The sequence below is a fragment of the Odontesthes bonariensis genome, chromosome 11 (assembly GCF_027942865.1).
Source record: "Odontesthes bonariensis isolate fOdoBon6 chromosome 11, fOdoBon6.hap1, whole genome shotgun sequence".
NCBI lineage: Eukaryota > Metazoa > Chordata > Actinopteri > Atheriniformes > Atherinopsidae > Odontesthes > Odontesthes bonariensis.
In genome coordinates, this window is record NC_134516.1 from 10351739 (window position 1) to 10372431 (window position 20693).

Sequence of the window (20693 nt, forward strand, 5' to 3'; positions counted from 1 at the left end):
AGATCATGTCCGTGGTGTTCATTGACATAATTGTTTTGGAGTTCTGCATCACAGCCTGCTAGTCATACCTGATCGCAGTACTAGCTAACGTAGCTTCAGGTTTTCTGTGACCATTTTGACCTTTTTAAACATTTTTAAAACTGGATGCCGTGTCGCTGGAAAGATTTCTACTAGTACTTTTGACACTTTAATTCTCCGTTATGACGACTTACCTTTGCCATTGTAAAAGTTATGTAGGAGCATAACGCAAGATTAGCTTGGTTTTTAGCACAAACATGCTAGCAAACATATCAACATTGTCGCCCTATAATTCTGTAATTGAGTTGTGCCTTACTGGCGCACAAAAAAAGACATTAAGCCTCATTAAGCCCTGTTCCTCTTTGGTAATTCATACATATCAAACAGAGGAGACTCAGCACCGCATCAATACACACAGCAAGAAGATAGCTAAGACTACAAAACTAAAACTTAAGCTACATCCACTACTTGGAACAACAAGTTTTTACTTACCAGTTCAGAAGAAAACTTGCAAATTCTGCATCAGATGTCAGTCCTTTGCTGCTGTAAAGCCATCTCCTGTGAAGAAAAGCAACACCAACATTTACTTTTTTTTTTTTTGTATTATAGATGCTGAATGTGGTTTCTTGTTTTGGGCATTCTTTTGTGTCTTCCTCATGGAAGGGGGCTGATGGCTTGTCAGGAGCTTTCAGCACTGTTAGAGTTACACTGGCTTTTAACAAATGACTAATCAGCCATAGTTCCGGTTCACTGACAGTGTTTTTGTATGCTACTACAGAGCCAGCTATGGCTTTCCCTTCTTCTTCTGTTTGCTCTGGGGAGATTAGACACTAGAGTAACTCACTTCCCATCTCGTGGCCCAAAGTGGCATTTCAGTAACACATGGTCCACCCCCAAAGGATCCGAGTTGCACATCTCAACTGCAAACACAGTCATTGCCACAGGTATTACCAATCTCCTGGGGAATTCTTGATGTTTCAAACTTTTTAAAACCGAGATGCTCTCTCATGAAAATGGTCTAAATATCAAATTAACCACTAAGATTATTTCTGGAGAGACTAAAATTTCAAAATGAAGAGGACCGTGGCTGAGTACATGAGCAGTTGTCCTTTAATTGGAATGTCAGCTGTTAATTCCCAGCGTGTCGACGTGCTGAGGTCCTTGGGCAGGACAATTGTCCCTGACATGTTAATCGGTAAATGACTGTGAGAAAAATAAAAGCCTTACATACAATATAAAGACTACATATACATAATAAGCACTTTATCAGCGTCTGTTTGAACAGGTGAAGGAGAGAAACATTGGAAGTTTCTTTGTAGAACCTCGACAAGTTTCGAAACGCATAGCGCGACTGGATATTTACTGATTTGAAATTAAGTTTTCAGTAATATGGGATAAGAATAAAAAAGAGCTGGCAAAACAAATCAAATCTGACCAAAAAAAGCTGTAAAATCATATTACATTTAGTCTTTGCTACTTCTTCATCCAAATGCCTGCAGTTCTTCTACAATACTAACTCATTTGGCAGCTCATGTTGCCCCTCGACTGACATCTAAAGAGCTTTGATGTAGTCAAAAGACAGTCGGTGATCACCCTGGTAACCAGTGTGAGAGAAGTTTGTGGCCTGCCCTCTCAATATCCACTCTCCTTTCCCCATCCTTTTGTGTCTGTCCGTCTCTCCCTGCCAGTTAATGAGCCATGCAGGGCTGCCATCATTCTGTGTAGTCATGTAGAGAGTCAGAGAGAGGAGAGGGAAAAAAAAAAAAAAACAGAGCAGGAGAGACAGAAAACAGGTGAGCCAGGGAGAGAAGAGAGCGGGGACATGATGTTTTCCTTCACCTCCTCCCTAATCAGGCCCGTCTCCCTACCAAACACCACACGGCAATTAGACCTGACAGTACTCCGACTCCCACAATCCCGCTAGGACTGCACGTTCAAACACTCAAACAAACACTCGGGGGAGGGAAGAATGCCTGAAAACCGACACAACTTCAGGAAAAACGAGCGCTCCAGCAAATACCGAGGTAAAAAAAAAACATCTCAAAAAACTATAAAGACAGGCAAGGAAAAAGAAAAATCTCATCGTCCCGTCGTGCGTGACCAGATGTCGTGTAGAAAAAGTCGTTATGACTGTGTGTCGGGGGGTGCACATGCAATCTGCGGTCCCCAGAGGATGCCTCCCGAATAGAATACCAAATACATTTGAGCTTGCTTGCATGAACAGTGAGCTAATTGAGATAATTAATTTGTTACCTCACTCATTATTGGATTTTAATGCGGATTCCAATGATAGGGAGGGTAGGAATGAGATGCTCCGTGTTCTGTATGTTCCCACGTATCCATGTCTGTGCACATGGGCTGCATGCATAAAGACATCTATATGCTAGGCAATTAGCTCCAACGTGTGTCCACAGTTAGCAGGTGAGTATTATATTAACCTATTTGCGTTGCATACAAGATAGCGTGTGGGAAAAACAAACCCCATACAAAATATTACCCTCATTAAAAGCAATTCATTAGGGAGTGTGTGGAACGCTTTTCCAAGAGTTACTTCGCAGAGCAGTTAGCCTTTTTAAAGAGTCAAATTGTTGGGTTGGGGTTGGGCATTTCAAGTACTTAAAGGCCGAGATTTTTCCTCGGCTCCATTGGTTCGACACTCGCTGTTTGGAAGGCAACACTGCAGATTTAAAGTTGTCAGACCGTTTCTATAGTTTTCCACGTTTTCTTGTGTTTCAGACTCATCTTAGCATGGAATTTTTTTTCCCCCTCGACAAACGATACACAAATGCCCGTCATGATGAAGCAAATGCAAGTCTTTGGATTTTTTTTTTTTTAATCCAATGAGAATTCAGGCACTCTTTTCAGCTCTGGTGCATCCTTCCTCGACCAGAGTTCCTGAAGAAGCTCTCACAGTTTGAAGTCCACACGAGTTCATAGGATAACACCAATAAGGCACACACTTGTCTGAAAGTGCCTCTCAAAGTCAAAGATGTGTCCTTGGGACGTTGATCATAACCAAAGTCCCACCTTCAGTGCTCCTTACACACACCAGAAGCTGAGACACTGATATGGCTTTTAGGTGGTAGCTGGCTACCAAACATCCATTCAAACTGCTCATTTATAATCACCTGTTCTTTGAGGGAACTCTTTATAATACGAACAACATAACTGTGGTGATGGGAAACAAAAATATCTAAAAGCTTACTCTGCCAACCTCGAACGAGAACACCCGAGTGCACACAGAAGCACTTCCGAAACCTCGTCAACTAATCAACTGTACAGGGAAAATGTTGCCATGAGGTGAAGGGAAATATCCATAGATCTACGAAACATAATTATGTCAAAGGCACCAAAGGTCTGGATATGAGAATTCTTGTGTAGCATTTTAAGGGTCCAAAAACCTGCCATTAGACTTCATCAATCTGGCCGCCAGTTAGTGAGGAGAGATGAAGAGTCTCAGTAAGACATGTGGCCCACGAGGAAATGGTTAAGATGACTGAAATCCATAGTTGAAGTACAACCATCAGAGGAGCTCTTAACTAATCAGGGCTTCATGGCAGAATGAGCAGAGAAGCCTTTTCTCATTTGTCAAAAAGCAGACCACGAGAGGCACGGGAGATTTTACTGTTTGGACACAAATTCACCACTACACAGTAATGTTGGCACTACTGCTGTGCGATATTACGATATATGTCATAGTGCGATAGAAAAATGTCTACCGTATGATATAGCCCTCTATTGTTTATATAATTTGTTTTTGTTTTTCAAGTAAAATTACACGCAGCTACACGTTGTATGTACAATGATTGAAGGCGAAATGTAACTGCAGCAACGCTACCACTTTGCGGTAGCATTTTTACGTCACCTGATTTACGGCAGTGCTGGGGGAGCATGCATAGATACAAAAAACAACATGGCTGAGGCGGAGAGCACGATGGAAAACACAATGAAGACAGTACCCAGGGAGGAATTAGTGCCAAAAAAGATGGAGCCGGAATTCCATCGTGTGGTTTTGGTTTGGATTAAAAAGTCAGACACTGACCAGACAACGGTAATTTGCAAAACGGGCCGCCAACAAGTCGTTACTGGCGACTCGATCACGTCTAATCTGTTCTGTCACTTAAAGACACGACATGAAGAACAGTACAGAGACTGCGTGAAGATGCGACAAACTACCACAAAACCACAAATGAAGACAAAAAAACACACCAAACGAGCCTGAACGAATCGTTGACCAAAGATATATATTGTTATCAGGGTATAGAATTACCTATATCGGGATATATATCGTTTTCGGGGTATAAAATTACCTATATCGGGATGTATATCGTTATCGGAGTATAGAATTACCTATATCGGGACGTATATCATTATCGGGGTATAGAATTACCTATATCGGGACGTATATCATTATCGGGGTATAGAATCACCTATATCGGGATATTTTTTGTTTTGTCCATATCGCCCAGCACTAGTTGGCACCCCGCTGCACTGAAACAGCGGCTGAAGCACCAGTCAGGACATAGGGAAAGGCAGATGCACATTAAACAAACCTTTAATAGGGTTGGGTTTCCAGCTGGAATTAAGGGCTTACGCTTCTACGGCCCAAAGCAAAGCATCACGAAGGCTCCCGGAAGAGAAGCATCTCCACAGAGACGTGAAAATGTCTGCGTGCGCTCTACTCTCAGCGCGACAACGGTTGAGTTTGGATGTTTCGGGGCAAAAAAAAATTCATACGGAGAGCTCAAGATTAATCACGCCACCCAAAAAGACTAACTGAATCAATAAAGCACTCCGACAACTTGCTTATTCTCTCCCTTTTGGTATATTCTTTTGTAGATTTATGAGGACATAACAGAAAATGTACGTGTCATTTGTTAAAGAAAATCTACCCCCCATAACGCCTCTGCATGCCAGCCGAATAAAACGTGTGCAGAGAGAATGTGTGCGTGCGTCTGTGTCCGTCTGACGACGGTTAAGATACGAGTGTCTCCACTGAAGCTCCTATCTCCCCTCTTGAAGAAGCCATTTCAACCACACACATCAATAGCCAACTCTCTGGAGCAAAGCAAAGAAATAATTCCAGATAAATCATTCCCTCACTGAGCCACTTGCTGCGTTCAAACGCACTCGTGACCTTCAGCTCTGCCTCTTTCCTACTTCATCTGGCCCGGGAATATAAAAGCTTATTAGTTCAGAACATTGTTGATACGTTTGTTCGAAGGCGATGCACTAATGAGGCGTTGCAGGACACGGGCAGCCGCCGACTTTCCCTTTTAGAGATTTCTTTTTTCTTTTTTTCTCCTTGCCAGAGGAAAGCATAATGCACCGCTAATGGCATCTCATCCGCAAATAAAAAGAGATGAAGTACAATATTGCTTTACCCAAATCAAATAAAGTGGCATCCACGGATCGAGCAGCTGTCTGTTGGCATGTTGATGGGTGAGATGCGCTCGCGATGGACACAGAGAGAGACGGTGCCTAAGTGAAAAGGAGATAAATAATGAATTGGGGACTGAATACACAAGATATGAACAAACAAACAGTGATTCAAAAACAGACAACATGAGTGCATCGTAATAAATGCAAGCATACAGGAGAGGCTTAAGCAAATGCTTGTGGATAGTCTGGAAACTAATTTCAACTTCTCCATCCATCTTAGTGACAGTGACAGTTCCGTGCACACACACACGCACACACACACACACTGATGACCGACGCTAACAGAAGAAGCAGCTCCACAGTGGCAGGTTGAACACCTTGCTGTCCTAAATTACACATCTGAGCTCAGGCTTTTCTCCTCTGTGCAGATTCACTCATTGTTTGAGGACTGTACACACTGAAGCTACTAACGTGTCACGATTAGCAGGCGTCTCCTCTGCCCGTTTTCAAACTCCAACACATTGTTGGTTGGAGGACACACAAGCCGGGGGGGGGGGGGGGACAGCCCCATTTACCACAGTTGAGTCAATTGGCCAGAACCAACTCGTCAAGACTCACGGGGGAGTTATAAAATTTAGGCATAAGTACATGGTTGGCTTTTTATTTCTTTTACATAAATTGTGTTTTTAATGAGCACAAAAGAAAGGATTACAATTTGTTACGTACAAGCCTTTCATCTGTAGTAGGCTTGATTACTGTAACAGCATCTTTACAGGTCTACCTAAAAAGTCAGTTAGAAAACTGCAGCTCATTCAGAACTCTGCTGCTCGAGTCCTCACTAAGACCAAAAAAGTGGAGCACATCAGTCCAGCTCTGAGGTCTTTACACTGGCTGCCTGTCCATCAGAGGATAGACTTTAAAGTTCTGATGCTGGTCTATAAAGCTCTGAATGGTCTAGGACCAAAATACATCAGTGACCTCCTGACCCAGTATGAACCTTCCAGACCCCTCAGGTCATCTGGATCCGGTCTTCTATCGGTTCCCAGAGTCAGAACCAGACATGGAGAAGCTGCATTCAGCTTCTATGCTCCACATGTCTGGAACAAACTCCCAGAAAGCCTCAGATCAGCTGAAACACTCAGTGTGTTTAAGTCCAGGCTGAAGACACACCTATTTTCAGCTGCATTTGAATAAAGCTCCAAATCTGAAGCTTGAGTTTCAAAACTTAATCATATATTAACTACTGATTTTATCGGATTGTATCTATTGTTCTTATTTCTTTCTTTTTTGTTTAAAATTTAAATTGTGTTTTTTTTCCTACTGTTTTAATGCATCTGTAAAGCACTTTGAATCACCTTGTTGTTCAATTGTGCTATACAAATAAACTTGCCTTGCCTCAATTCATGGGTAACAGTGACGTCACGTCAACGACACCACTGCCGCCATATTTGTGTCCAATTTGACAGTTCTCCTCAGTTTCGCTATGGCGGTACACACACCTCACACTTCAACGAGACGGAGAGACAACGATATTTGTTAAAATTTAACATTATTGGTTGCGACCCATATTTATTACCCTCAACAGTATTTTGTCCGCTAACCTCTGCAAAACGCCTGCCCCAACTCATGTTCCCGGACATTTATCTATTTGATCCACAGTCCCTCCACCTACAGCCGAGACAGCCTGTAGCCTATGCTGTTGCTGGATGGGTGAAGGAATCATGCATATGGCACCTGGAGCCAAAGAAATTAAATTTTAAACGTGTTGTTTTGGTAGTAGTTTACCGTTAACGTTACCCTGATTGTGTTAGCTGGCGAGTTGTTAGCTCCGGCGCTAACAACTCGCCAGTTTGTTTACATTCCCACTTTAGCTCGCTGCCAGTTGACATCCATGCTTTATCATCCATGAAGGGACACGTATGCGCGACTTTTCATGTAAACTAGGCTGTTTGTGGTTAACTCGGATCATACCAGCGGTCTCTTCTTATGGCAGCCAACCATTTATTCCGCCGGTCTACATCTTTTGGGATGGAAAAAAACTGCAGTCCGGGGTTTCTTTGTGGACTGCTATCACAGCCAACTGAACAACATATTCCTGGCATCTTTCAAATAACGTCAATTTTCACTCTCTCGCTGATATATTATATATTTTCCTCCTACTCCACTTGTTCTGTTAACATGGCAACGCTGTGACCTGTGACACAAATACGGCGGCGCGAAAATACTGTGACCACACTTCCTCATCCCAACCAGTCACCAAAGTAGCCAACATGGGCCATCGAAGGCAGCTTTCCATTATTAAAGAATGAAATTAAAAAAAACTTAATATCAAAGGACATAAATGTATTTTCTTGGCATAAAAATTACATGGTTAGGGTTGTATATGAATAAAGATATGACATTTTAAGACTTACATGGCTACTGTTTTGGCTACTGAACAATAGGCTATGAAAAACCCCAAATCTCACAATGTCTGCAGCCTTTTTTGTGGCACTGTTACGTGTAAAGACGCGAGGTCAAATCTAGTTGTTACACATGTTCTTGCGAAACTGGACTGTCGATAACTATAACAACCAGTCTAAAAACAGTTGGTTATTCGGTTATTCAACCGAAAAAAAGCCAATCCAGAAGCAACGTTTCTGCAGCCAAAGCCACGTGACAGTGAATACTAGCTCACTAACAAAATCGACTTGAGATCAAAGTCGTGTGTTCTGTCGAGTCCAACATATACAGTACAGTGCAGACAATGGTTTGACTTCACTGGATTCAATGTGTTGTTGGAATTGTTTTAAAGATATTTCATAACCTGCGTGGCTTCAGCATTCAAAGGTACACCTACATACTGTGAAGCAAATTGCGAAAACAGTCTAACAGCTTACTTGAAACGTCACTATTTCTGCTTCATAGCACAGGCCGAAGGTGAAGTTTCCTATCCCTATAGAAAATTAGGCATGCTACTTCCATCTAAACCTCAGCAAAACACATTCCTCTGGTCGCTCCAATATGGCCTTTTGAAATCCAGCAGTGCTCTCCCTCAATGTAGCTTGTTTTCAGGTGAGGCAAATTTATTTATCTGTTCAGTCCGTGCCTCTCCATTTAACTGTTCTACTGCTTGTGTGAGCAGAGGCACTGACGTACTCCAAGGTGGAGACAATTTCTACTCCAGCGGCAAGTTTTTGGTGGCAAAAAAGTGTCTTAAAGGTCTACATCGGAGATACTCATTGCGCAGCTCGTGAGCCACATGCGGCTCCTCAAGCTTTAATTGGTGGCTCGCACTCGCATAGTAGCTTGTAACAAAATGGTAACAATAACAATATTTTTTTTTTTAAATAACACACAGCCAATACTGGACAGTATTAAGTATTTTTATTAAGTTTGCGTTTTTGTAGTATTAAGTATTTTTATTAAGTATTAATTCAGGCTTAATGGTGTTTCCTAAAGGGGGGAATGTTAAACCTGGCAACGCAGCCCGCTTAAACCACCTCACACTTGACCGCAGAGCACGCTAGCTCCTTTAGCCAGCGCAAGCTGCAGGCACAATGGATCGGTTTTTAATTAAAAAAGGGCAAAAACCAGCACAAAAAACAAACAAAAATCAGCATGAAGACGCAAGAGAGGGGACGAGCAGACAAACGTCGGGTGTACCGCAAGATGCAGGCACAATGAATCGGTTTTTAATTAAAAAAGGGCAAAAACCAGAACAAAAACCATGCTCATCCTGAATGTCTCACTATGATTACAACAACAAACTACTAATACAACATGAAGAAAGTCAAGGACATGCATGCCAGCTTCCGCTCAGCCCAGTATTAAGGTAAATATGGTCTTAATCTAACATGTATTGGCTGTGTTGTTTCTTTTATATGTAGAAATGCATATTTTCCAAAGGGGACTTAGTATGTTGGCGTAAAAGTGGCTCTTCTCTTGATTTTGCTCTGCCAATGTGGCTCTTGTGAAAAAAATAGTGAGTATCACTGGTCTACATAATTAGAGGAGAGAAAAGACCAATTCTGGTTCACATCCATCCATCCATTTTCTGTAACCGCCGAATTCAACTCATGATCGCGGAGGGGCTGGAGCCTATCCCAGCTGTCATTGTGCGAGAGGCAGGGTGCACCCTGGACAGGTCGCCAGTCCATCACAGGGCCACACCGAGACAAACAACCACACACACGCTCACTCTGGTTTATATGTGAAGTGAAAACAGTGAATCAGCTCTGGCTTGTTTTGTCTAATGCCACTGATGATAGCACCTACTGAGATGCCACTCGGCTGACATATAAAGACCCCTGGGGTGTGAACGGGACATGTGGGAAAACGGTCGAGAGGAAAGGAAAATAAATACCTTTTAATTGTCTCCCAAAGGGTTTGGTCTCCTGTGTTTTTGTCAAGCTCGCAAAAAATTTAAACCGTGTCAAGCAAATGCTTTTATAGTATCGCTGCCCTACCAATGGACGTCTCAGAGGAACGGTTTACTGGGGTAAACAGAGCCGAAAGAGCATTATAAACAGTACATTTTAATATGATGGAATTATTCCTTGAATAGATATAAACAGGAAGTGGCATACTGTGGTAATGAGAGTCAACATTCACAGGAATAAATTTTAAGAAAAGTAATGGTTGACATGAATCTATAGCTTCACATTTTAACAGAACAAAATATGAGCGCTGATGTGCCTTAATGTAGACGCTGAACTGGGAAACAGAAGCCCTTGGGAAGGTAGGGACCAGGGAAAATATAAGCTCCCAGTTGGACCAATAAATTCCATTCAAGTGCATTTATTTATGTGTCTGCCCTCAAAAGCAGAATAAGGCATCTGAAGTGTTTTCCTGGAAGGGATCATTTAGATCTAAATGTCTGGATTTATTTCACATCGCCTTGAAGTTATGGCAAACGGCAGCAACACACATCCAAACGCACTCCCCTCCATCTTATGGACATGGTTCAGAGAGAATATCTGCAGTTTATCCCAAACTGCGGAGCAAAGCATAAATTCCCACAGTGACAACCCTCTCCATCCCACCTCCAACCCCTCAGCTACGCCGAGGCTCATAAACACACACGCTTTCACAAGCACACACCTTGTACTGTCTTCAGCTATGCTCAATTATTAATGGATAAACAAAGAGCCGTGAACTATGATGGGCTGTCGGCAGATATTTTCCCCTCTCATATCTAGGAGGCCTCGGAAGCGCACCCGAGAGCTGGCGCTGTAAAGGAGGAGGAGAAGCTTGAGGTCAAACTCACTCAGTGCTCGGGATGTTTCGCGTGCACAGCACACCCACCAAAAAAAAAGCGCACAGGCACACAACCAGATGTGCGTGCGTGCATTCACAAAAGAGGCACAAACAAACACAAATTCTGCAAGGAGCACAGAGTCTAAAAAATATCAGGGGGAGCTGTGTGTGTGTGTGTGTCTGTCAGAGAGAAGTGGAGCAGATAGCTCATTTCCTCTGCTGAGACGGTTAGCTGACTTCCCTCTCAGGAGGTTGGCTTAGCCATGTGAAGAGTGTGCGAATGTGTGAATCGAACAGACAACAGAGTCTCTCCTGGGTAAGACGGGATGATGTAAGGGCAGTTCATCGACTTTGCTTCCTGCAGCAGCTGCACAGAACAGCAGCCCTTACAGGTAAATAAAGCAAGAGCGATGGCTCCTACATCTCATTTTCAAATTTCTTACGCGCTGTGAATCTAAGGACCACACGCGTTCCTGGAGCACAGCCCACCCCTTTAACGCTTTCCGCGCACCGACGTGGTTGTTTAGGTAATTTACAGGGAAATGCTGTTTTTTTGTTGACGTCATCGCGTCTCTGCTCCGCCATTCCAACAAGGCTTTCCATATAAGGAAATGTGCGTTACTCAACAGATAACAGTCCTTTCTTTCTGTTCATGCATGTTACATGTTTTAAGACATATGTACAGATGTGATACATTCTTAAAAAGCGTAATTAAAGCCTCTTCCCCTCTCTATCTGCCTGTTATTCTTCAAAGCTTGTGATGTTTGAATGCTATTAAATCGATACTGAATGATGATTTAAGGGTCAAATCTACGGATGTGGGCTTATTTCGGATTTTAAAAATAAAAATAAAAGATTATGGCGCTCAGGATCCATCCATAAGGGCTGTGTTGTTACTATTTCATTTCTACTATTTCATACTATTTGAAATCTGGTGAGTGTGTGTAACAGCTGTCATGTAGGTGTGTCAGATACCGTCAGATCCTGACAATGTCATGAGTCAGTGATAATTTTCAAAACGCACTCCAAAAGCAAATTAATGACATTCAAATAGTTTATTACACAAAAAGAGGCGACAAACATGGACAAACACTGTTCACTTATTGATTTAAAACTAATAAAAAAAAATAATAACACGTTTTGGGTAGCTTAATATATGAAATTGGTTTTATTTGCAGCACCGGGACGTCCGACACAGGTGAGCTATCATTGATGTCTGTAATTGCAATTATTAATGTTGCATATGGTGCCAATGTGCAAAAGAGCTCCAGCCGGCTGCGGTGACAGGTCACTGACACTGTATTTCTGCTTAATCTAACATGTTTCAGACTCGCCCGATTTACATTAATACCTGTATTTTGATATTTGAAATGTACTAAAGTTGGTTTGATAGGTTGTGGAGTTGTGGATTTTTAAAAAAAAATAAAACATACCGCCATTCTGACCGTAGGAGGAAAAAAGTGTTGGAATGACAGGACGTTTGATAGAAAATTAAGTGTCACCATTCCAACAATTTGAGGCCCATGAATGGAATGGCGGCATGTAACCGTATTTTGAACATAGTTGTATGAAAACAGTATTTTCTTTCCGAACTGCCTTGTTGTCTATCAGCTCTGCTTTTTGGTGCAGCGTAAGTTTAAATCTAATCAGGACGTACTTCTGTGGACATTAGCTTTCTCTAGATACACGAATAAAGAACATTTCCCATTGGTGGTTGTGTGACAGGCAAAAAACAATCAAAATCTATTTATTTGTGCAGACGGACACGGCTCGTTTATTGTTTTCCTGTTTGAAAAGTGGTAAACAGAGAGCTCCACGAAATGCCGCGAAACGACTTGTCGCACCCACATACGCGCGCAAAAAAAGCTGCGTGTTTGACGACAAATTTGGAATGACTGCGTTAGGCTGACTAAAACTGGACTTTTTAAAAATCCATGTAAATAGCATGTATGTGGTGCCGCTAGGGGGTGCGCGAGATAAAAAATGTAATCGAGCGGTGTTTTCCCCCCCCACAATAAAGACGTGTAAATAAACATTTCCTTTGTAAAAATTTAAAATCAAAAACTGTCATTTTCATTTATAAATAAATTTAGGCTATTCAAAATGCAATTCATCTTAAAACGAAGCGTAGAAGAAGTTATGACTGTATATGCGCACCTAGCATGTGGCCTCTACGTTATTCATTCTCGCAAATACGCTCGATTGGCTGAAATCAGGGAAACTGTCAGGTGAGACATCTAAAGTCAAAGTTGGTGATGAAGGAGGAGAGGAACCAAGAGAGAGTGAGGAATCGGAGGCAACAGAGGAGAGGATTGCAGCGGATCCGGGAGGAGAAAACGAGCTGGAGTCAAAAAAAAGTGGAGCCGGAGGAAACCGCAATGGAGGGGAGGAGATGGCAACAAGTCAAAAGAGGTGATGAGGGTGAATGCCAGACGGGGAAAAAAAGAAGGAAATAAAATCATCTGGGTCTGGACTTCACTTGGATTGGTGATACAGACTGCCCAAAGCCGAAACTGTGTTACAGTGTTTCAGATCAATTCGAATGCGAGAGCGCATTGTTGTGATCGTGATTATTTTATCATGTGTGTGTTCTGGTCATTTGAGCATGATTAAACATGCCGCCTTTAATATGGCTATAAAAAAAGCTTGTTGCATTTATATATTTCTTTGAAGGTGTGGGGGTTTAGGGGTGCGTCAGAAGGGGGTGCACGGCTAAACAAGTTTGGGAACCGCTGCCTCAGTCCATTTGAATTCGTACTCAACACAATTGCTCAAAGTTGGAATAACAGAAGAAGGTGGTCTATGTTCAGTGGGACTCCATACTCCACAATTCCCCCCCCCCCCCCCCTGTCACAGAAGAAGCGGGAGAAAAACCGTAAGGGGTAATGTATGTCTCATTTGTATTTATAAAAACAAAGTCCAAATGGTTTTGGGCCATAGATCAACCCTGAAAAAAAGCCATTAATAACAAGCTGTAATAAAGCCAGGCATAAAGCCAGGTATCCCAACAAAAGTCGAAATGTTTTGTTCAATAAATCTCCGTCCTTGCTTGAATACTTGGAGAAAGTCCAATTAAACGTCCTTGTTGAGCTACAACCACATCTTGACTATCTGTGTGTGGAAATGCGCTGGCTATGAACAGCTGTGAGACGTTAGATGTGGTGTTTACAAAGGTAAAAATACTGAGTCAATTCCGTGGCACATTTGAAAGCCATCTGAAGCAGACATCATGTGGAGAGATGGGCTCAGTTATTCTCCTGTTTGGCAAGGAGGGCTTCTTGCTTTCTTGAGGGATTTTGATGCTTTTAACCGTTGAATGCAATAAAAATTCATTAAATCGTATGCTGAGTGGTGAAGGTTGAGGTAAACGTGCAGGGGCGTCGTTACAAAGGGCTTTACGGCATTCAATTACATGCGGGAGGCATATAAGCATAATGACAACACACACCATGACTTCACCGCCTTATTAAAATTCCAACCCAATCTAAACAGGGTATTGTCATTGCTAATTACGGTGCTTTTATTAGCCACAAAGCGATTATGAATAATACGAGCAGAAAATCTAATTGTAATCATCACCCACTTAAAACGCAGAATTAATACCGTTATATATATATATATTTTTTATAAATCAGCCCAATTAACTGAGCTCTACTACAAACTCTCCCAAGTTTACAAATGTGTTACAGCTGCCAACGTGGATGCACAACCTGTCTTAGGCTGACTAACCAACGCAAGCTTAGGAGGATCAGCATGCTGCCAAAACACACACACACACACACACGCGCGCGCGCGCAGTATGTGTGCCATATATCACGCACACAAAAAAGCAAAACACTCCAGTAAGTTCCCCTCAGCTGTGCACACACAAATCCATCAAGCTGTGGCGCACATCTTCGACTTGTTAAGGTACTATTTGTCAGCTGCTCCTGGAGTGGCTGTGTGACTCCATCACTAATTGCCACTGGTGCTAAATTTAGTAAGGGAGATATGAGTCCTTTTGATCAGAGGCGCTGAATCCAAGAGAAAAAAAAAAAAAATAAGAAAAAAATTGCACTCAGCCTCGCAGGCAAGTTTACCCACCTCTCCCGCACTCTCCCCCATCTTCCTGTCACTGGGGAATAGGTGAACTATTCCATATGTCAGCCTTGTCAATCAGCAGCAGAAATATGGGAAGTGCTCCCTCTCGCTTGCTTTCTCTCCCCCCTTCTCTCTCTCTGACTCTCCCACCAAAGACCCTGGGTGGATGTTGTTCGTCTCTCTGAGGTTTCTGCCAGTGCTCCGGCGCGTGTTTATTTATTTCCGTGCCATCATGGGTGGTTTGGAACCTCAAGACAGGAAGGGAATATTAATCAAACCAATCTCAGCCAGGGATTGTAATTGTAATATTAATCAATCATTGCAAATGAGGCGAGGGCTCGTCAACAATCTGAGTAAATTCGATTTGGAGGATGCGGCCTTTTTGATATGGAACGGAAATGGTTGTTAGGTTGGGCTGCCTGTTTTCAAGGTTTATGTTGAAGTTTGTGTTCAAGGTTTTCATCTTCGCCATCAACCACGCCGGTGTCGTCACTGTAAAGCTCATCGCCGAGAAAAATGGAGTGTGCCGCAGAAGGGAGGCGGGTTTCTTTTAACCCAGAACTCGATGCTTTTCCAGCTCTGTAGTTAGAGAAGACTGTTGCAATTTTATATTTTACATTACTAGACACCGGGGATAAAGTATGGTTTCCTCATTTGATATTGCGAGAGATCTCGAAACAGCCACATTGGTCCACGGATTCGCAATGAGGCTCAAAAACAACTTACTACATAAATACAGCTAAATGTGAATGCATTTTTTTTTTTTTAATCAGCACGTCAACCTATGTCTCCTGTGTTCCGAAGTGATGATGTCCACTTTACATCGCTCGTCAGTGTTTACCTTGCCACATGCGCTTATAAGGGAGGAGGAAGAAGGTAGATATATGTCAGCACTTTGTGACGCGGAACACTTTCATATAAGAAACTCTTCCAACACAATGGGCCTCGTGCAACAACCGTTCCTACGAACAGATTTGTTCTCAAGTCATGCGTATGAGTGATTTAAGAGAATTTGCGCATTCACCAATTTTTTCGAATGTTACGTTTTCTTTCAGGCAAATAAAATAAATAAATATATACATTACATTATACCCCATAATGATGCTGACATTATTCTGTTTAACTTAAATTATGCACTAATTGAAGGTTAATTTGACTGTATATAACAAGGTCAATGGGAAGTGTAACCAGTGGCTGACTTGCTAACTTTGGATGCCTTAGCACGTCAGGCTCTTGGAAGAAAGCGCGTGTTCTGAGACCGTGTAGATATCCTTGGGTTAGGAAACAGACGAATGGCTGACATCGCGATTTAGATTGCCAAGAACTGTACAACTTACTAGAGCCACAACTCCAGAGAGAAACACGCCGATCAAACCCAATTCCACCACACGTCCAGGTCCTCACCACCCTTGGATTTTTGGCCACGAGATTGGAGACAGATCGGTTGCGTCCCAATCCTCTGTGAGTCGTGCGCTGATTGCACGGCTTTAGTTGTAGTCATCGAGCCCCTGGCAATGGCGAGATTTTTTATTTTTTTTTATTTTTTAAGCCATTTTCATACCAAACCATTTCTTATTTATTTCGGTTACATTACGAACTACAGGTGACTTAACAGCACTCGTAATTGCTTCCCATTTCTTTGCTTTAGTAGGTCCCGGTAATTCCACTGCTGACACTGCTAAAAATGACAGATTTTTGTTTTTGGATCTCTGAAAACATAACTTCAATCTCAGAGCCCCTAAAGTTGTTCTTTCTTTTCCTTCTTCGTATGAGACCTTCGTTCGAAAAAAGTGAGAGAAATTTAGAATAAAAATACGAAAATGTTCTTTCATGAGGCCCATTATCTTTCACAGTAACTGTACTCTTCTACTCCCCTCCTACTTGCAATTCTTCACTTCTCCACTTCGCACTCACCCACAGCAAATGGTTCGGATCAGATGTTGAAATGACATGCTTAGGGTTAGAGAGCGAAGGCACATGAATGGGTCTACATTTTGCAAATTCGCGGTTGGAGAGTTGCGAAACATGTACCTGGTTATAGCTGACACATTCTGATATTCACGTAACACGAATGCTGCCCAACAGAAAACAGCCAAGGGATACAATTTCACAATGTGCAACTGTGACATTGTGACACTACTACTTAATGGACAAGTCGAAAAATGTTTTCTGGTGAGACTGAACTGCATCGCCACATTTCTCAGCCATGGATGTGTTCAGTGGGAGCATCTCTCAATCGCAAGACTCCAGTAACTTTAAGGACAAAGTCCACTCAGGAGTACATTTGAAATCCTGCAAGGCCCCCTAACATATGTGCATTCGGGGGTTAATGAACCATGTACACGTGCATATCGCCACAGGAGATTCAAGAAACAGAAATCAGCAACTTGACAAATGCTGACATTTTACGCATCCAAAGTTTCTCAAGATAACAAATTACAGGATTTATCTGGGTTGTGTTTTCCTAAACCTAGGGGTGGAATGCTTCTTTGTAAAAGCATTGCAAATCACCTAAAAACTCAAGGTTCGTGCGCATGCACCGTTTATGTCCCCACAGTGTCTGAGCTGGCCAAATTTCTAACAACTTGAATAATATACACTCTTATAACAACATGGCCATCAACTTCATAGCCTTACTCACATGTAAACACAACATGTTATGTTTCAATGAAACGTTGTCAATTTCTGGTTGGGTTTCGAAAATAACATCACTTGGTTTAGGTTAAAGATTTAAACTACTTTTGTCAGGTTAAAAACGGTTATGGCTTTGAATGAAAAAAATGCAGTTGCTCTCACGACCATTAGAGGGCACTTACTCTTTTCTGTCTTGGTGAAGAGGACAGTCTAATCATCCACGCAATCATATCAGTAGATCATTAGCCATCAAAGAAGCAACATGACTCGCACATCACAAAGCGGCCGAGCGACATTCCGGTTTGTTCCAACAGCGCTACGCGCACTGTATGCCTAAATCTGACAACAATGATCGAAAACGGGGTGCAAACTCAAATCTCCTAGCCCAAAGTTCCGGGAATTAGTCTTCCACCACATCTCCAGTCTCTGAATACCTCATGTTAATGAAATGACAGAGCAGAAGCACCAGCCAAGAGCTCCTTGCCTGGCATCTGAGACTCGGACGGACTAAGGATGTGCTGTAAACGGAGCTGCAGACCTTAAAGACATCAGTCTGAGCAGCATTCGCCATTAGGTCAGCCAAATCCGTGCAGAAGGACCCCCTTAGAGCCAACATGTCATCAATTCAATAAATGGCTGTTTCACCCGCTATCCAGCCAGTGACAAAAAGCATCATTGTTCAGTTGTTTATAGATGCCATCGGCACCATCATTACTCACAAACTTTAGCCGTTAGTCAGAAGTTTTGTCAGCAGCCAGGGTTACGGCAGATCAACTCCATCTTATGAGAAAAGCTCTTTTTTTTGTACAACCACCACCAATAAATATTCTGTTTCAGTGACATGACGCCACCCAGAAGGCTCTTATTCTAATTAATACATTTTTCATAGCCCGAGCGAATAGTTAATAGAGGGCTTCGGGTGGGAGATTGATCTCCTTGAAAAGAACATTCATAAAGGGCACAAATCATGCTAAAAGCACCGTCCAAACAAGACACACAAAGGCCGAGGACGCACAGTGAACGTACAGCAGCTGTGAAACTTTTCTCACCAAGTCGGGGCTGTTTATTCCACTTGTTGTTTCTTATTCCTGATGCCTCACACGGAAGATACACACACTGGTGAAACCAGCTCAAGTTCATTATTAGGGGTGAAAACTGACACCCTTTTTCCTGACTAAAATTGTTGAGGAGACCAGTGTTACTAACTGAGAACTGCTGTCAGCAGTTTACACCCCGTCTGTTTAATTAGGATGAAGACAGGCCAAAACGATGCAACACACATATGTATAGGAATACCCACGTTACTTGTCAACAACTACCACAATCTCTGGTGAATTCCACATTCGCAACTATCTTCTCTCAGAGACAGAGTCTTTTGATTTTCTTTTATGAGGTACCTTGGGAATGTGGGAGAAGTGAGTGAAATTTAAAAAAAAAAACATCCGTTAATGTTGTGTCTTACATTAGCATTTACCTAGAAAGAAGCCAGATGTTAAGCTTGGGAGGTGGTGATGATGTTGGTAAAACATATTGTATTTCCTAACTCTGAAGAAAGAGAAGCTGAACATGTCAGACAACTTCACTGTGACATATCAAAGAGGAATTGGAGGGTAAAAATCTGTTTGACATTTGGTGACTTACTATAGAGATTACTCCCACGAACCAGGCAGCACTTTAACTCAGAGTGTGCACTGCAAGCTAAGCAGCATTAGATACAGAGTGCTAAAGAACTCATTCCAAATAACCATCACTGGCCTCTTGACAGCCCCCCTTTCCACTGAGACCACTGAGTGACTCATAGATGGATCAACTGATGGACCAAATGAATCTCTCAGGTTTGAAAGCTGTTTGAATCCATCACGGCCGAGACAAACAGCCAAGTCAACATCCAAAATGGTCGGCTTATCAGTCCATCTAATAACTTAAAGGGGAACTCCGGGGCATTTGAAGCGCATTTCCATTGCTAGAGGTTGTCAAATACTGACGGTAGGACACAGACCGGTGCAAATCGGCGCTCCCTGTGCGGCGATTGCGCTGTTTGCGCAGCCTGTCATGCTAACCAAATACGTGGTGGCTAGGGGCAGGCGCTAAACCTTCCACGTAAAACAACAACTTGCACACTGCAGAAACGTCACACCACTTTATAAACCATCCGACTATAAAGTCACAAGCCTTACCATCAAAACCATATGCATGGTTCTCACATTACTGGCATGGGGACGTTACAAAACAACTTTATAAACAGCATGTCACTTACCTCTTGTCGGTATGCGCGCGCATGTGAAAGCCCAAAAGAGTCAATGGACGATACTCCCAAATACAAAACAATTATCTTCTTTAGAAAAACTGCGTTCAAGTATTTAAAACATTACAACAATATTACTGGGCATGTATTGAAACATATCTACCCATAAATGGAATGAAATGGAATATACTGAATAAATGGAAGTATTGCAAAAGGGAATATATATATGTAGCAAAAGCAATGCTGAAACAAGGAAATCACAATAATAACAAATTAATGATAATGATCCACAAATAATGAATGAACTAATAATGAATAATAAAATGACTACGCTAACTAAAATATATATACAGTATAAATATATCAACAAACCAACAAATTGAACACTGTAAAAACTCATCATCTTGTACAAATAATATTGAATCCAACAATCATCACTTAAAACCTTTAACATTACCATTATGTTTATATTTTTTTAATGTTTTTATGCATTTGGCAGACGCTTTTATCCAAAGCGACTTACAGGTAGGCAGGTAGGCTAATGGGGGTCTTGCCTAAGGACCCCTACTGGAGGTAGTAAGAGGAAGGGATTCAAATTAAAATCGTCCACTGTTTGCAGTGCATAGGAGCGTTGGCTGCCATTTTTGTCAGGACCTGGATTTTTGGTTATGTTTTTGACTTAGTTATTGGTGTTTTTATTCAGTACTTTGTGTTTCCTTTATTAGATCTGTCATTGTTTCATTTTGGTTCTGTTTCTCCTGGCATTTAGTTAATTTATCCTTGTGTATTCTTTGTTTCAAGTTGGTGTGCTCCCCCTCGCCCCCTGTGTTCTGCCATCTCTCTCTCTCCTCAGTCTGTCTCCTGCCCTCTGCTCTCATTCACTCTCTCGCTTTGCTGTGCCTTTTGTTTATATTTGTAAAATAAATCCTTTAACATCACTTTTTGCCTCCCGTCCGTGTCTGCACCTGGGTCCTCCCTTAACACACCATGACATTAATTACTCTTTAAGTACCAAAGGTCGCGCTCCGAACAGTTGGCTCACAGGAATGGGAATGGACATACGTGTGATTAGTTAGGACTGATAATAAAGAAAAAA